The following is a 15295-nucleotide window of genomic DNA, read 5'->3' on the forward strand; positions in this document are numbered from 1 at the left end:
CAGCAGTTATGTTCCCTTAGTGGCCCCCTTACTATAGTGAATATAAAAAAAGCTTAACAAGGGTTTGGAGCTGGACTTTCTCTCTACAGCTAGACTGACTGGAAACTCCAAGAACTAGGGGGTGGAGCCAGCCCACACCCTGAGCTCCAGAGAGGTAGAGTTAGAAGTCAATAATTGAACACAACAACCCACATGACTCCTAAGCACAGAAAGAGCAGAGATGTAGATAAATAAATAACACATTTTACTACATCTATTTCCCTAAATAACTATATTTTAATCTGCTCAGCTCCTTGTGCTCTATAATATGCTGCCTGCTGATTGCACTACATCTTCATGGGGAGAGGTTCCTTTAACTGGATTCTTATGAAACTACTCATGGTGTGTGCTTGGGTTAATAAATGGCAAGCTTGATTAGAACAAAGAGCTGAGGTGAGTGAATTCCCTATACATCACTATATAAATTTACCCATAAGGTGAAATTTATCTGTAGAGCGCCTCAGAATATACTTGGGTAATGAATATTTACTGCTATTAGAGTCACAGAAAAAAATAATTTAATTGAAGGCTGATTGGAAAATTGCGTATAAAGATTATAGAAAGCCCCAGGTCCCACAGCAGTCTCAGTAGTTCCATAGTAAAGAAGGTAGAAATGAGCACATAGTTCTCTTTCTGCCCAGTCCTTTTGCAGCCTCGTACAGTCTTTTTCTGTAGCAGTCTTCTGATGTTACACAGTCTTAGGTCCTTACTTAAGGTCAGTAAACAGTAGCTCTTCCTACCTTACTTTTCTTTGTGGAACAGCATTAAATTGTATGACAATGGTTAATCAATTTATGCTATAAAATATTCTTTAATGAGAGATGACATTCAACAAAAAAAATAAAAATGAGATGCCTAAAATGATTAATGTGCAGATGTCCTCTAAAGTAAATCAGGTGTGGGTGGCAGAGGTTGTGGATGGGACAAGAGCATGGTGGAATGAAGGTATTCATAGCCTACCTCAGCCTAGCACCAGTCACTTTGCATTTTTGCCTAAATGAGAGGCAATATTTTTGTAATGCCATAATGAATTGGAGTGGTCAAAAAAAAAATCATTCAAATTCACTTTTTGAATCTGGTGTTCAAGGCAAGGAAACATTTTGTGGACATGTTGATTGTTTAGCCTTTATTTGTCCAGTCCTTATGTCATTTTTATTGCTGGGAATAGTGTACGCTATATATATTTCTTTCCAGATTTTTGGCATCTTGTTGTAGTCTAATGTGTTATCTGTGTATTCCGGGATCTGTAGTCCTATGAGCTTTCACTGTTGTGCTTTGAATTTTGTTGCTGAGCTGTTGACTTGTCTTGGCTATGCTCCTTGATGGTATTCAGAGCATGGTCAGTTCAGAATGGCTTCATTTCTGTTCACGGTCATTCATCCACAATCAAGCTGTATACCATTACCATCTTCTGTCAGCTCCAATCTCCTTCCTCTGTGGATATCATTATTCAGTTCTTGCCATCTATCGATGAGTTTATTTCAGTACTTTGTTGTCTTCCAGTGTTGATACTTGCTTCATATATGTTATGTTCAATTCAGCTCTACTAGACGTCTAGGGGTTTCTAGTATCACGCAACACTGTCAGAACATGGAAAGGTGACTGCTATGGGTTAAGTCCAATTCTTCATTGTTACAGTGGAGATGTGTTGGGACAGCTGACAATGTTCAGTAAGTATCATGCAATACCTGCTTCACGTTGAACTGGCTTCTTGGCTATGTCTGATCTGGCAGTTAGCAGTGCCTCTTTCTATCTGATGTCAGATTGGGTAGGAGAAAGGGGCTGGAAAACCACTTTAAATTCTACCTGTGAACCTGGTCATAAAACAGTTAAAAGTGTTTTGTGGTAAAACATTACTGCTTAGACAACATAAACCATCAATCTGCTCATTGTCCATAATGAGGCTCCCACCATAGTCATTAATTCAGTGTTTTCCTGCAGAACTACACAATGTCTTCTCCTCGTAAGAAGCTGTCAGGTCCCTTAATACAAATTTAAGAATGAATGAGAAGTAATTATAACAAATACGCAAAGCTATTCATACAGCTGAGATATGATCCTCCTCCCCTCCTTGTGCCGTGTGCTTGTATGGGGACAACAAAAATGCTAATATAACTGTTTAGATAATGCACAACAATTGGGGCCCCCCTTATCAATCTCCACTACTAAAAGGAGGATATGAAGCCAAGGACTCAAATTATCCACACTGCTCCAAACGTTTTTCTTTGATTTCCTAAATCTCAAAAAATCTCAGAACATCTGGTGTTTTTGTTCTCTCCACAAAGTGCTCTGCATCTTTTGGAGATGAAGCGGTTCTAGCTCAATATATATTTATGACCTTCTGTATACACACACTTTCTATCTGCATTTATCATCCATCTATCCACGGATGTCACCCTATGAAAAAACCTGACTTTTAGAGCACTTTTGGAAAATGAAACAGACCAATAATTTATTTGCTATGCTATTTTTATTTGTGTGCTTTAGTGCCTTCGCAGCAGAAATTAAGGTCATCTCCTGTACCTTTTCTCGAAATCTGAAACAGAAATCCACATAACTGTTGCTGGTAGCGGGTTGTATTTTCAACATTTCCATCATCATTCGCAGTGGATTCATCTGGTTTGAAGGGTCAACTATTATTCTCCCTGTAACATGGTCACATATAAAATGAAAAAAATCTGGTTAATGATGCAAATAAAATTCAAAAGGCTCAAGAACATAGAAAGTAAAAAAGTTGTAACTCAAAAAGAGTTTAATTCAAAATTTTCATGGAGACGTTTTTCACCTTATACGAGCATATACATTCAATTCACATCAATATTTTTGAAGCTGTTTCTGCAGACCCAGAACTGGTTTTCAGCAGAATGTGACCTGGGCAAAATTAAAAGTGGGTCTTGAAATGTTAAAATGGTGGGTCAGCCCAAATTGAGCTGGTGTAAGGTATAGAAAGAAGTCTAATTTCTAGGAAGATGCACCAAATCTATCACATAGCATGCACCTCTGTGATAAATTTGGCACATCAGACCTCCTCCTTTAAAGAGAATCTGTAATCATGATCATCCCTATTAAACCAGGCATACTGTCTGTTAGGGTTGATCATGTTGAGATAAATGATCCCCCTGTATTTGAAAATAGCGGACAAGTTGTAGAGTAATATACTGTTTATGCTAGTGTAGTGTTTAGAGCACTGAGGGGTGGGCCTAGTGGCCCTTGGATCACCGCTTCACCACTGCATTCCCATTTAGGAAATCCCTCCTCCCCTTCAGTGACAGGTTCAGGCATCCTCATTGTCTTCCTGCCTAGCCCTGTAATCCTGTGCACGAGCCAGTGAATATTGAACTAGTGCATGCACAGTCTGGATTCAGTGCATGCACTGAACATTAACCGACGCATTCATGTGATCACTGTGCAGGGAAGGAAGACATTCAGGCATGCCTGGCCCAGTCACTTAAGGGGATGGGGCTGTGGCTAAAGGGGGAAGACAGTGGTAAAATAATGCTCCGAGAGGCTAGGCCCACCCTTTGGTGCTCCAAATTCTTCACTAGCATATATTTCTCCATGACATGGACACCAATTTTAAATACAGAGGGATTGTTTGCCTCAGCATGATCAGCCCTAGCTTGCAGTATGCCTGGAACATTGACAATAAATCTCCATACTATTTAGTACTTCTAGTAAGTCTCTATACAAGACTTGTCTCTTTAAAGAGATTCAACACCCTGCCTAAGCTACTTCCAAGGCATTGTACTGAGCAATCCAGAATTCTACTCAGTCCTGATGAAGGACAAGCACCCTGAAACATACAACTACTGATGGATAACTCGCATTGCTTGAGAAAGACCATGACGGTCGAAACGTTGCATTTTGTTGGTGAATAAATCCTGCATAATTGAAGACAAGTGAGTGCTGCGTTTTTTTCATATGTGACGCATCCAACGGGGATCTTCAGACTGGCTCCCAACACGGCTGGCACCACCACAAAAAAGGTTTAATTTTTTCGTTGTGCTGCCATTAACATTTTTTCTATACTGATGGATAACTGACTTGGTTATATTTCCTTGTCAAATCCCAAGGCTTGTTGGAAAGTCGGATCTTGACATACAGGGAGCCACATCCAATAAGTGGCATTGGTGAGTTGGCTTCTTGAGAGATACCTCTTTGCATATTCATTTGCCATGGAGTATTGCCATTAAGTCTCCATACCATGGAGTACTTCCAGTACGTCTCCATACAGGACTGGTCTCTGTAAGTAGATTCGGCACCCTGCCTAAGCTGCTTCCAAGGTATCGCACTGAGCCAGCCAAAATCCTACTCTGTACTAATGAGGGGCAGGCACTCCAAAACAGCTGTTTACGGATGGATATCTGGCCTGGCTATATTCCCTAATCAAATCCCAAGGTTGCTGGAAAGTCGGATCTTGACTCATAGGGGACCACTTCCAATAGGTGGCGCTAGAGAGATTCTCTTTCTTGGGAGATAACTCTTTGCATATTTGTTTTCCATAGAACTTTGCCAGTAAATCTCCATATAGGACTGGTCTCTTTTAGGAAATTCAGCATCCTGTCTAAGCCTTAATTGTTAATGGTAAAGACAGCACATGTGGTTCCAATACATGATGTTCTCTATGCTATAGTGCTAGACAGCTTCACTATGGTGAGGTCATGTGCCAGCGGCAACTTTGTCCAGTTTCATAGTTATCTGTTTCAGTTAAAGAGAATGTCAGGCATTAATGATTGAGAAGGCTGGTGAGTACACTTGTCTCCCAGGCTCGGTCTTCCTATGTACGGAGTAAACAGATGGATCATCATTCTGTATTATTTATACTGCTGGGAAATAGGGCCAGGAGCTGGATCTGTACAATACACATGAAAATCATTGTTGAGACAGAAGGACAAAAGAAAATAGACTGTATTTTCTTCCAGTGGTGATGAACTTCATTTCAGGTTACTTAATAAGTACATTACGTTTTTCCATCAAAGGAAAGTCAACATGTACACTTGTGGGCCACGCACAGTATAAAATGAGGAACAAAGGTGAAGGAAGAAAGAGAAAGGATAAATGTCATATTTTTTTATTTGCTAGTTTATTAGAGCTAGGCATGTATACCTGAGTTAGTCTGTCAATGATTGTCAAAAGATCTGTAATTAACTTATAATAACAGCTTTCATTACTGTCCACTGCTCCCTTAAAAGACCATTACTAGGGCTTGTCTGTCTCCCAAATTAATGTAAACAGAAGAAAGAGGGGCGGTCCTTCACACTGCATGCTTGCATTAGGCTTCAGAGTGAGGAGGCGTGTCTCTCAGTAATCCAATCTAATTGGCTGGCAGGGAGCTGCTGGCTACAGCAAGTGAGTATGGGAAGTGAGGGAAAGCAGTTTTGGCCTCAGAGAACTGGCAGAGGAGCCATGTTGAGAAGGTCCTCATATTGTAAATGTTTAAACAGCCGTAAGTAAGGGAAAAACTCAAGGAAAACAGTGGTATGTGAAGAAACTCAAGATTGCTTTATGCATAATGCTGCTGCAGCAGTAACATATGCTAAAATAGATTTTTTGATGAAAACATGACTGCTACCCTTTAAGGATGGATACTATATGTCATGCTGGAAACTTTCCAGGAAAATATGTAAGATTTGTTTTGGAAAGAGTAAGTAAGAGTCATATGAATTAGACTATTGAAGGCAAAACCTATTGACAGGCTGACAGTCTAACGTGTATGGGGAGCTCCCTACTCTTCCATGACAAATAATGTTGGGGAAGAGAAGGATCTGGTGTGTTGAACTACACCTGGGACTTAACCTCCCCCCAGATGTATCTATTAGCGGCTTTCTACTTTCTCCCTATAGAAAGCGCATATCAAAGATTATATATAGTGGAGTCAGGAGATAGCTGTCAGCCAAATGAATAGCTTTTGAAGATATTATATTGGTTATAGTAGGGGAAGAACAAAATTCTCTGAAAGTAAAATTGCATACTTATACTCTTATATCATAGAATCAGTAAAGACAGAGTGCATCTATTGTGGTTCTCCAGACGTTTGGTTTAGCAACCAAAGGGCTCCACTTTTAAAAGCTTACCGGGTTACCCAGATTTAGACTTTGAGTAGGATTATCCTGTAGCACATGATACTTGTCTTTGTACACTCCTGTAGAAGCCCAATAGCTAATAGGGTGTTATATACTTACCCATCTGCACTCATTTGGTGAGTCTAGCGTCATTAATGCAGCACCACCTGCGCCACTCCATTACAGTGACAGCCAGCCCAGCTGACAGTCGGGCTGATCGGACTATCAGGGAGCAGTGACGCCAGGCCAATAAAATTAGACGCCAGTGTCATGTGCTTCCTGCGGGGTATTTAAACAGGCAACTGCTGGTCTTTTTGGCTCACAAGCTTAGTTTATGTTTCATGTGGATTCCTGGATTTCTGATCTTCCTGTTGTGACTTCGCTCTGACTGCTGATTTTGGCTCTGATGTTATTCTATGGTTTTGACTTGGGTCTGTCTGACTTCCCCTTAGTCAAATCAGCGACCTTCACCCAGTTGGGGGCTGCTTTTAGGGTGGATCATCCAAGTAGGTAGAGACAGTGGTGTGGTTGGAGGTAAGGCTTGCACTGTTGCCTACCTAACATGACAGAGGAGTAGAGGAGTAGCCCATTTTCCCAACAGTACCATGGTATGTTTAAATGGTATGTAAGCTGTTGGTTATTGGGCCAATATCCAAAGGATGAGATACCATAGGGATAGAACATGCAGCCGCTGAAGAGCCTTTGAAGGGAGGAGACCCAGCTCTGATCGATCCCATCCCCTTTGCTCCTTGCTGGTAAGAACCTATGCAGGAGTCCTCTATTCTGCTTGCAAACAAGACAGTTCAGAGGGGAAAAAAACACAAGACACTTACATACTAGGAAGCAAAACCTGATATAACAAAGGGGAAGCCTTGTACACTGTTATTTACCTCACCCGGATCCTGCATTTATGCCTCCTTCTTTGGTCCTTACATCAGGCAAGGCCTTGCTGATCTGACCATGTCTCTCCTCTTCAACATGTCTAAGAGGAGAAGGTTGCTGGGAATCTGGGCATCTGCTGATGACTTAAAGGGGTTGTCTGAGTTATTTTTTTTAATTCTTTGTATGTTTCTAACTAGGCAAATATAAGGACTTTGCAATTCACTTACTTTATCTCCAGCTGCTGTTTTCTCAGATTTCACTGATGACCTGTGATGTCAGCTTCTCTCCCTGCTCTGATAAAGTTTCGTGCACAAGCCTGAGAGATCAGATATGTGCCTGTACATGAGACGTCACTGAGCTTGCGATGCCGCCCTGCACTGCCGTCTGCTGCTGTCTGCTCTTTCACTGGATACTTCAGGAAAAACTTTAACCCCTTAGTAGCACAGACTCAGGGCTGAAGGCTTTTACTGAGTAGCTGCAGGCAGTGAGGAGACAAATGCTGGGCACAGGAGCTGACAGACTAGAGGAGTTCTGCAGGACATTGCACAAGAACAGGTAGGGGGAAGATCCTGTGTGTATCAGCAGTGTCATTGTACAGCTGGGACTTGTAGTCCTACACATACAACATGCTGCTGAGTATCCCAGCAGGCATACATGTCACTTAGGGCAGGACTTGTATTCACTCCCTTTGCAGAGCAGGGAGAGGGGCAGAGATTGTTGTTATTACAGCTAAACAAAGGGCCAGAAGAGAACCAGGGAAATGAGGAAATATATTTTTTTTTTGCCTAAAACTTGCTTAGCTTAGTATAAATTGCTGCCTATCAGATTTACAGTACTATATATATTTTTTTCATAACTCGGGCAACCCCTTTAAGACCTGGTGGCTTATTTAAAGGGGTATCAGCCTTCCATGCTTTGCTGTAATAAACGTACCTGTCTGGGCTCCAGCTGTGCGATCCTCAGCACACCTGCGTCGAGAGAAATACGCAGCTGAACCACGCCCCCTGGTGGCATGACTACATCCTTAGTAACAGGATGCAATGCTCTGTTTCTTCCTGCAGCAGGCATGTGCTGGGGGAGATTAGCAGTGGGCTGAGTAGCTCAGCTGCTCTATTACTGTGTACTAGTGCTTCTGAATAATGGAGCATCGAGTCATGGACCTATCAGGTTCTGATAGGTCCACACTATTTAAATCCCTTTCTTGCCTTACACCATTGCCAGATATAGTCTTGTTTTGCTTACTAGCTAAGTTCCTTGTTCCTGCATTTGCGTACTGATTTCTCTGTGCTTCTGACCCCGGCTTGTCTTCTGACCACTCTCTGTCTCACATGTTTGGTACTGTGCAGCCCATCTGGTTCTGATCTCTGCTTGTCAAATGACCACTCTCTGTATCTCGTTTGGTACTGCATAGCCCATCTGGTTCTGACCCATTTCCGTACAACTCTGCTTTTGTGTTTTTTATCTGTTGGTGTTTGTTTGTCCCTGCACTTGTTTAAAGTAGGGACTGTCATCCAGTTGCGGTTCTGATTATACTGCACGTAGGTAGGGAAACAGGCTGGGTTCTAGTTTAGGGCTTACTGTCCTTGTCTGTCCCTACCTACAGGCTTTCCACTTGCCTTCAGATTGAAGTTCATATCTTGCTTGGCTCTCGTGTTTTACAGATTATGACCTTGGCTACTGATTGACCCTACCATTGACATTATTTCAGAATATTGCTCCTGCCTCACCATTGTTTTTGGTCGCCTGGAGCCTGTTTTTCTGGCCCTTGCTTCTTGAACCTAGGCTTCATCCCTAAACATGCTCCTATTTCATCCAATGGCTCCGTGGAAGCTTACTGTTTTCCTGGTTACAACTCTTGGCTCCATTCATGACTATGATACTAATTCAGTAGAGTTACTGACACAATTTAGTCACTCTTGGGGAATACAACTTAGGAATCCAACCAGGAAAGTCAATGTCACATTGTGGGGGTAATTTGTGGACATAGGGAAGATTCCTTAGACTCTGCATCCCTGTTTAGCCAGCGTCAGAAGCACTGTGGCTTAGAGCATTTCCAGTGTGAAACATGGCATACTGACACCATTGTCAATAAACCTTTCAAATCTCTTATTCCATGGATGGACAGTTATTTCTACAAGTTGGGGCGAACAATCCGAGTTTTACCTGAACAACAGTAAACAGAGGGAATTCTTTAGTATTATTGAACTTGATTCCTAAACTCTGATCTTGGTGACAGTAGTGATTGCACCTCTGTAGACTGAAAATTGGTGGGATCTTCAAAAAATAAACAAATTTGATTGGCAAAAAATAAAGAAGAAAAGTAGAGGTGGAGAGGAGGGGGATGCAGCTGCAGTTTCTTACTATGAAAATGCTTCAATGAGAATGAGTGAAGGGCAGAGAGGTTGGGGATCAGCAGAGGAGGACGAGACACTGTGCATTTGCAGGAAAGGAAAGCACTAACCATATGCAGCTTATTCCCATTTCTAATTCATAGCAATTACTAATCTAATCTAATATATATACTAATATAATACTTACTCTAATACACATCAACTGCTGCCTAAGAATGGATGCAGAGAGTTTAAGAGTACGAGATGTAAAAATAAAGGTTATTTTTAACATGAATTCATGTCAAACCATGTCAAAATCTGCATCAATCAACCTTGTGTGACCTTTTAAAAGATGTCATTTAAAATAAGAACAGGAACCTATCAGGAAAAGCTCATCTGCTCTTTTGAAATATAACATTTTCCTTGCCTGCTGATCACACCCTAGGCCACAATGAAAGGTAAAAACATCCTCTTTTTAACACGCCGGCCTGCCATTTTCATGCGAATATTGCGGACTATGTTTCACGAATGCTGGCTCTGACAAATGACACCTTAGACACAGATTAATAGGCGCTAATCGCATATAAAAAAAATGCTGATGCCAATCTCCGCACTCGGCAGGATCTTCAGTTTCAAGGCAGAGCATTTGTAAATCAATCTCCAAATCCTTTCCATAAAAGTCTATTTTTAATCACAGTCGGTGGAAACCACGCTATGATTTTTTTAAGTCCTGTTCTATGCGCAATGTCAATCAATGACATTCATGGTAATGTTGGCATCCTGCAATTCCCCTAATCCTTTCATGCCGCTGTGCAGCTGGACTTATTGTATTGTAATGTCATTTGAATTTTAAATGATTAGAACTGAGAGACTGAGGTAAAATGAGTGGATATGTTCTCTTACTTTGTATTCTCTATTAATTGTGGGTCGGCAACTCATCGATCACGATCGACAGATGGATCGCCGATGGGTCAGGTGTAGATCGGAGGCTAAGTGCCACTCTTGAATTCATCCTCATCCTCAGGATGTTGATGATATTGAATGATGAGACACAGCTTGAGAGCCTGTACCCTATGAGAGGGGGGGGGGATGCAGAGAGTGCCTGGCCTTCACCTGTGCCCACCTCCACAATGCAACCCCTGAGTCGCTCGTCTCCCACTGCTACTGACTACAGTCTACAGTCTGCAACTCCCTGAGCTCTGCTGCCATTTCTTTCAAGAAATGAAACAATTCATACACAGTTTGGATTTTTAAATAAAATGCATGCCAAACAAGAGCTTCTTGATAACACTTCTTTTGATAAATGTATTTAAAAGTAATGTTAATTATGTCTGTTCCTTCCTGAGAAAGGGCAGTTCTTTTGTTATAACCCCTGAAACGTCGAAAATAATTAAATAAGCTACAGTACTTAGAATCTATCAGTTGATGCTTGGTTTTAATTACAGATGGCTTATTGATTGATGAGTGTAATGATCAGTGGGTTTGGACAAATATGTCAACTGACCAGTTTGACCTTGGGCTAAAGCTAAGGATGTTATCCTGGAAGTCCACTGGTATTCACCCTTTAACCCCTAAATATGGATCAGTACTTTGCTGCTAGGGAGCTTCCAGGCTGATACCTCCTGGAATAGTCTAGGTGTGGATGACAGCTGATCCACGGTAGTCAGGGACACCAGTGCAGGTCACCGAAGGATCATACTGAGTAACAGGCCAAGCTCAGGACAGGCAGATTTCATGTAAATCTGTGAAACAAGGACGAAGGTCAGGGCAGGCAGCTCAAGTTCAATATGGTGATCAGGCATAGGTCAGGTCAGGTGGCAGAGGGTTGGAATCTGGGAATCAAGTAGAAGTTGTAATACGGGCAGACAAGCAGATTATTCCACCTTTAGAGGATCTAGCAAGCTAGTAAACCTTATGCTCAGGCACTAAGATAAACAGCACAGAATATATAGCAGAGCTAAATAACACATTAGAAACAGCTACACCCAGAACCAAAGGGGAGGGTAAACCCTTACAGTACGGCAGAATGAGGGGAGATTCAATGAAGAATAATCCAATAGATACACAAGACACAGGTGCACAGTCCTGCTGCCGGAGCACAGTAACTGCGAAAGACAAAGCGTGAGTGGCCTGCCCGAAGTAACGGGACAGTGGCAGCCATGGGCCACTGATATAACAATGAGTTAATGGGGAATAGATAAGTAACATGTCTACTCCATAGCATGCTTTTACTTTACAGTAGAGAATTAACAAATTTCCCACATTTTTTGGGGGGTATATTTGGTGCAATCGGCCATCTGATTAGATTTGGTCCAAATGAATTTGATCTGAGATCAAAAGGCCCTTTTTGCTCTGAAAAGTTGCATATGACATTCTCAGGTCTCTCAGGTCTGTACCAAACCCCTTTCAAGCCTCAGGCTAATGGCAAAGTAGAATGGTTCAAGCAATCGATGAACAAAACTCTTAGGGTTTCCTCCATGGAACCCAAGGATTTAAAAAAAAGTGTTATACAGACTCCTTAGACAATACAGAGCCATGCCGCACTCCACTACAGGAACTGCGCTAACAACTGTGCTTTTCAACAGGCTTTTGTGCATCAAGCACCCGAACATCCCAGTAGTCTCTGTCCAGACTCTATTTGTTGTCAATGATTCCATCTCAAACGAAAAGATGAAGAGATAAGCAGATAACGGCAGTCATCGTGGGTCAAGTGGGATATTTGATCCCTGTTAAAAGGTTGAGACCTAGTGACAAATTATCATCACTATACCACCCTGAACCCTTTCAAGTTACGCAAGTCAAGGTACCATGGTTACTGCTCTTCAGGTCACTAGAAATGTGTCCCATTTTACAAAGCTTTGTGGCTATGATGCAGGAACAACCGGTACAGATGAGTTAGATGATGATTAAATCCTGCCAGATACAACTGGTTCAGCAACGCCACCAAAGGATACCTCAGAGAATTCACAGACCTTATCTGGTAAAGAGATATCTCAGCGCTTTCTGACAAGGACAAGTTGAAGGCCACCAGCTCACCTCATGAATTACCGGTATGTTCTACAGTAACATTTTCCTATTTACAGTATGTGGACTTTTGAGTTGTTGTCCATTTATAATGGTTGAACTTATGGTTGAGTTTTGAGAGATGTGATGTAGTTATAACTGTTCTGTAAGTTACATTGTTCACTCATTTGCTTTGTCTTCCTAGCAACAGTGATGTATCATGGAGGAGAAGATGAGTTAGCTGAGGGCATGTGCTAGACACAGAGAAAGCATTGAATAAAGTGTTCTGACCCTCCTAGGGTGGACTTTCCAAGTGATCTGCATCCTCACAACTACACTACAGAAAGTCAAGTCTGATGTAGTTAATGTTTAGGTAGTCTAGTGAAGGTCCCATCTGCTGGAAGCCACTTTTTCACCCAACACAAATTTTCACAAAGAACTTCTAATTTTCATATAACAACTATGGCAATATTGCAATTTGGCTTTTTCCATGTTTCCAGCGTTTGCATGCGTCTTTGTGCATGAAGCAGGGTGCTGCTGCATACAGTGTTTGTTTTAAAGATGAGCAGACCAGTTTTTTTGCATTTTTTCGGATGACCTTTTCAGGTTAGTTTCAGACAAATCCAGTAAAACAAAATGTAGTGCCATTTTACTGCACATGTTGGCGGGAAGAAAAAGAACAATAGGGAGGAAGAAAAAGGGCGCTGATATTACCCTGAGAGGAAGGGAGGTCTTGCCCTGATTGGCTCCCAGGCCGACAGACAGCCTCGATGGGCCAATCAGTGCTGCAGCAGGAAGGGAGGTGCCCTAGCAGAATGAGCAAAACATCATTACGTGCTGGGCTGTGAATGACGGTGGTTGGGTGTTACAATGTCTGCCAGAAAAATGATCTTATGGAGTCAGGGAAAGTGAAAAAAACTATCAGGGAGAGTCAGGAATCAATTAAGCTTGTATTCTACTGCCAGGGAGAGTGAAGGGAAAGACTAGAATGACAAAGAAGTAGAATTGTGTGTGTGAAATAGGGACAGGCAGGGGAGAAGAAGTGAGGAGCTGATGCTGGTTGTGCCTCCTACCACAGCTGCTGCAAAACTAAAAAGCAACTTCCTGCAAGGAGAATTACTGTCATTATTCATGAAAATAAATGAAGAGATAACAAGTTTTCAAAAAAGTGATGTGTCCTTGAAGACTAGAGGGTGTTAATTACCAATTTTCAGGCAATTGGTGCCACTTTGGTTCAGTCCGATTCGATTCGGGTCCAAACCAAACTTTCATATTGTTTGGAGGTGCTCGTCTAACTTTGTTTTTTGCATTGTACAGATAGGTATACGATAGACAGATATAGATAAGGATTACGGATAGATAATCATTTAATTATAATACTTTTCTTTTTTAAAATCAGGTCTATTCTATTTTTTGCATTTGTTGTCCATGTATATAGATTTGGATTACTGTCTTCATTCACACAAGGTATTAAGCGGCAGAAACCCCATCACATTTAGACTCTGTCACTTGTTTTCATCGGAGGCCTGATAAACATTTCACAAAATCCTATTACATCCCTGAATAAGAATTTCCGCAGCATGTTCCACTAATAGAAATTGTGAATGCAAGCGTTCCAGTCTTATCCCTTCAGTTTAATACCGCCAATTACCAAGGTGGCTTAATTCAGCACATGCAGCCCCTGTGGCTTTATGCACCATACGATCCATTAGTGGTTTTTATGCCTGCCCAATCTTAATGGATCAAATCTTTCACAAAAATTAAAATAAAATTGTGCTTGGCAGGCTTTGGGAAAATTAATGTGACCATAAGACCATAATACCTAGGTAAGACTGTGCAAGTATAGTAATACCGTAACTGCACCGCTCATTAATGAAAGTCAATCAAAAGTGCAAAGATGCCTGCAAGAGTACATATGTGTAGTATTATAGAAGCATCCATATACCCATCACTGTCATTCCATGACCCTATCACAAAAAACTAAAGGTGACCATACATGTAAAGCCAAGTTAGTTGGGTCCGGATAATTATGAGGCTGTATAGATTGGCTATGATTATGAACCTACCAGGTATCTCTATCTCTAGTGTTGAGCGAATCGAAGTTCATGAAGTGGACCTCCATAAGAAGTTTAGGAAGTTCTCATGTTTTGTGGTAAATGAATTGATTTTCCCTGAAATCGCGGTAAAATAAAAAAATATATACTTACCTCATCCATTTGAATTCAAATAGGCCACCGTGGCCATCTTGCTTGAAGATCCTACGCAAAATCTCATGTGCTGTGACGTATGACATCACCACGACGTCATCATGAGCTGCACAAGATTTCTTGCTAGATCTTCAAGCAAGATGGCCGCGGCGGCCTCTTCGCACTCAAATGGATGAGGTTAGTATCATTTAATTTTTTGTTGTTGTTGATCAACTGCTGAAAGGCCTTAATATTCAACTTGGGCGATCGAGGCTCCCTGTAATTTCATCCGCTATTTACGCTTTGTGACGAAGTAATTAGTCACAAAGCAAATTATTTTGTACAATTCAGCGAAGCAGCCAAATCAAATTTTTGAGAACTTTGCTCATCTCTAGTCATTTCGCCTGACCCTATCAATCAAGAAGGAGAGGGAGGGGCTGGCAGAGGAAGCAGGATGAGCAAGGGTGCACACAATGGCTTGGGCCTGCCTTAAGTGCACCCAACTCCTAATTTGCATATGGATTAAAAGTACTATTTCTCCAGAGTAAGGCAACAGATCGTTAAGTGAAAAGTATCCTTACATTCAGCTAAGCTAGACCTACAAGACATTGTACTTGGTGTAACAGGGAATTTCCTGGTGAAACGCTCCCTTTAAAGTCCTCATAGACATCTGCTGACCATTACCCAGCAGCCTTTATTGCTCTGAATACTTTGCTTAATGCACCTAGCATCACATAGAAATGAGATCCCAGCATCACCATCGGCACTTTAGCACATACTTGCTTGCAGAACT

At 41.6% G+C, this 15295-nt stretch overlaps 1 protein-coding gene across 3 annotated transcripts in view; it reads right to left on the reverse strand.

Moving 5' to 3' along the window:
* Positions 1 to 753: 753 nt before the first annotated feature.
* Positions 754 to 15295, reverse strand: part of LOC122940262 — an 83929-nt gene continuing 69387 nt past the window's right edge. For 2 of the 3 annotated variants that reach the window (XM_044296808.1, XM_044296810.1), the window contains one exon: positions 2491 to 2684. The gene's annotated coding sequence lies outside the window, so the exon portion shown is untranslated. Of the gene's footprint in view, positions 2022 to 2490; positions 2685 to 15295 lie in introns of those variants that run through there. The other variant, XM_044296809.1, reaches the window with a different exon arrangement.

This window comes from Bufo gargarizans, chromosome 6 (assembly GCF_014858855.1).
Source record: "Bufo gargarizans isolate SCDJY-AF-19 chromosome 6, ASM1485885v1, whole genome shotgun sequence".
Lineage (NCBI taxonomy): Eukaryota > Metazoa > Chordata > Amphibia > Anura > Bufonidae > Bufo > Bufo gargarizans.